Below are 3,585 nucleotides of genomic sequence, written 5' to 3' on the forward strand. Positions count from 1 at the left end.
CTCATTAAAAAATGTTTAGGAATTGAATTGAGAATTAGAAGGGTGATTTGACACGGTGAAATTCAGAGTCAAATAAGATTTTACTTTATCATCTATTGACACTTTCTACAGCAGTTTATATTATACATTGTCTGACTTGGTCCTCTCAGTATTTTTGAGGTAAATATTATTCCTATCTTATAAGTTAGAAGCTTAAACTTGGACTTAATGAAGTTACTATTTCAGGTTTACTCAACTATTATAGTAAGGGTCAAGGCAGAATTTAAATCTATGTCTCTAGACTTATTATATCCATAGCTTCTTACTTAATATCACGCTGCAAAGAATAAAGGCCAATAGAGCAGAAGCAGAGAATTCAATCCAGGACTTGTTTGCTGAGGCTGAGGCCCTGTGTTGGGAGGTATGGGCTTGCAGAGAAGGTTAGGCACAGACCCTCACCTTGAGGAATGTACGCTCTAGTGGGGGAGACAGACAATTAGGATCTATAATTGGAGTAGGGAGGAGGGGCAGTTATGGCAGTTTAAAGCTGACACAACCTTACTACTGCAGGTCTGTAAGAAGTTTCAAGGTCAGATCCCTACGCTTATGTGCAGTCTCTGCAGATTGGAAGATTACTTCTTTATACTTGAGGGAACATTGAAGGATAGGCATCTTACTTTCTTTTCAGGTGTAAATAAGATGACACACACGAATGACAAAGCTGACAATATTTTATCTAGTATAAAGGTCCCTGTCTATAGTTTTTGAACTGTAAATGCTTTCCTTGCCACTGAAGAGTTTAGCTGACAATCTGATTTTAAGCTTGGATTCAGCAAAAGACCTATATCTTTCATTAATCAAAGTGCAATTATGTAATAATAGTTATACTCACAGAGCACTTACTCTATGCCAGGAACTATTCTAAGTGCTTTATAAATATTATCTTTTTTTTTTTTTTTTTTGCAACTCATAAATATTATCTCTTTAATCTTTTTTTTAATTATTATTTTGAGACAGGGTCTTGCTCTGTTGCCCAGGCTGGAGTGCAGTGATGTGCTTATAGCTCACTGCAGCCTCAAAGTCCTGGGCTTAAGTGATCCTCCTGTCTCAGCCTGATGAGTAGCTGGGACTACAGGTGTGTACCATCATGCCCTGCTAATTTTTTTCTTATTTTTGTAGAGATGGGTTCTTGCTACATTGCCCAAACTGGCCTCAAACTCTTGGCCTCAAGCAATCCTCCCACCCCAGCCTCCCAAAGTGCTGGGATTACAGGTGTGAGTCACTGTGTCTGGCCTCTTTAATATTTACAGCAACCCTGAGGTAGATCTGTTTTAACCCCTATTTTACAACTGAGGTAAATACAGCATAAATGAGTTAAAAACTTGTCGAGGGTTACCCAACTAGTAAATGGCAGAGCTATAATTTGAACAGAGGCAGTGTGACTCCAGAATCCATGCTTATGATAATTACAGTATACTGTTCACCTACCTCTCCCATACACACACACTGAAATGATATATTAAAGAGTGTTTGCTTATACAATAGTTTATATTTGAGAAAATATAGTTTCTCTAATCTCTAAAATTATTTTTATCTTCTCAAGTGCCTCAAGTGCTAGTTAGCAGAGGAATAAGAAGTTTAAAATAAGTTCAATTACACAGCATCACCAAGTGGGGTATATTGTTGGAATACAAGGATGGTTCCACATACAAAAATCAATTAATGTAATACCCAACATTAATATAATGAGGGGTAAAAATTACATGATCATCTCAATTGATGCAGAAAAAGCATTTCACAAAATTCAACACCTTTTCATGATAAAAGCATTCAACAAACTAGAATTAGAAGGAAACTACTTAACATAATAAAGGTCATATTTGAAAAACCTAGTCTTTCAGTGGTGAAAGACTAAAAGCTTCCCCCTACTACATGGCCTATATAATTTCAGAAAAAAATCTTTTCTTTTAATATCAGCAACAAAACAAGGATGCTTGCTTTCACCACTTCTATTCAATATAGTACTGGAAATCCTAGCCAGCGAAATTAGGCAAAAAAAAAAAAAAAAAAGAAATAAAAGGCATCTGAATTTAAAAAGAAGTGAAATAATGAAATTATCTCTGTTCTCAGATGATATAATCTTACAGTTAAAAACCCCTAAAGACTCCACATACACACAAAAAAATAGGACTAATAAACAAATTCAGCAAAGTTGCAGCATGCAAAATCAGCACACACAAACCAGTCACACTTCTTTACACTAATAATGAACAATCTAAAAAGGAAATTAAGAAAAAAATTCCATTAACAATAGCATTAGAAGGAATAAAATACTTAGGTATAAACTTACAGTGACAACTACAAAACATGGCAGAAAAAAAATTAAAGACACCAATATATGGAAAGATATCTTGTGTTCATGAATTTGAAGAGTTAATATTAATATTGCGATTTCAATACTACTCAAAGCAATCTACAGATTCAATGCAATCCCTATCAAAACTCCAGTGATTTGATTTTTTTTTTTTATGGTCCATACTCCAGTGATTTTTTTTGCAGAAATAGAATAATCTATCCTAAAATTTATATGAAACCTCAGGGACCCTGAATAGCCAAAACAATCTTGAAAAAGAAGAACAAATTTGGAAAACAAAGAACACTTCCTGATTTTAAAACTTACTGCAGAGCTATAGTAATCAACACAGTGTGGTACTGACATAAAGACAGACATATAGACCAATGGAATAGCATAGAAAGTCCAGAAATAAACCCCTGCATGTATGGTCAAATGATTTTTTAAAAAAACATGCGCTGCTTCAAAAATTTGCATGTCATCCTTGCACAGGGGCCATGCTAATCTCTACATTGTTCCAAATTTAGTATATGTGCTACCGAAGCGAGCATGACAAATGATTTTTGACGAGGGTACAAGACCATTTAGTGGGGAAAAGATGGTCTTTTCAACAAACAGTGTTGAGTAAACTGAATACCCACATGCAAATAAAAAAAAAAAAAAAAGACAGAGCCAAGTCTGTCCCTGAGCCTTGGGTTTCTCCCTTGGCCATTTAGCAAGTACCTGCTCACTTCTAGATGCAGCCCAACTGTAAGCTCCTCTGTGATGCCTGCCCAAACAATGACCACTGAGATGTTCCCGCACTTTATACTCATCTCTACCAAAGCATTGAATGTGAACCCAAGTCCAGGGCGCTTTCCATCACCCCCAGTGCCTCTCATATTAACTTCTAAGCTATGATAATTATAGGCTGGCTCACCAGTAAAACTTGGAACAAGCAGCTAATGAAGGTTTACAGGTTATCTTTTCAGGCAGGAACAGAGCTGTGTGATAGTGGTTTGAGTACTGTGGCCATCTCTATTCCTATTTGAATTCTTTTATTTGCCATGAACTCCCCCTAATCAGTCCTTAAATTATCTGAGGTGGAGGAGAGGGCTTGACTATGTAAGTGTTTGGGAGGTGTGGGGTGTAAACAGCAATGTGCGATGTCATGTTTCTCTGAACCAGGTACGCTGCAGATTTCTCTTGGCTCTTCCATGGCAAACTCCATCTACCTTCCAATTGCCCTCTGTTTCCACTAAACTTCAAGCCAT

At 36.5% G+C, this 3,585-nt stretch overlaps 1 non-coding gene across 1 annotated transcript; it reads right to left on the reverse strand.

Annotated features, from left to right (window-relative positions):
* Positions 1-2,779: 2,779 nt before the first annotated feature.
* On the reverse strand, positions 2,780-2,883 carry LOC138385551 (U6 spliceosomal RNA). Its single transcript, XR_011233782.1, has one exon. It is a non-coding gene; the product is annotated as a U6 spliceosomal RNA (small nuclear RNA).
* Positions 2,884-3,585: the final 702 nt, after the last annotated feature.

This window comes from Eulemur rufifrons, chromosome 6 (assembly GCF_041146395.1).
Source record: "Eulemur rufifrons isolate Redbay chromosome 6, OSU_ERuf_1, whole genome shotgun sequence".
Classification (NCBI taxonomy): Eukaryota; Metazoa; Chordata; class Mammalia; order Primates; family Lemuridae; genus Eulemur; species Eulemur rufifrons.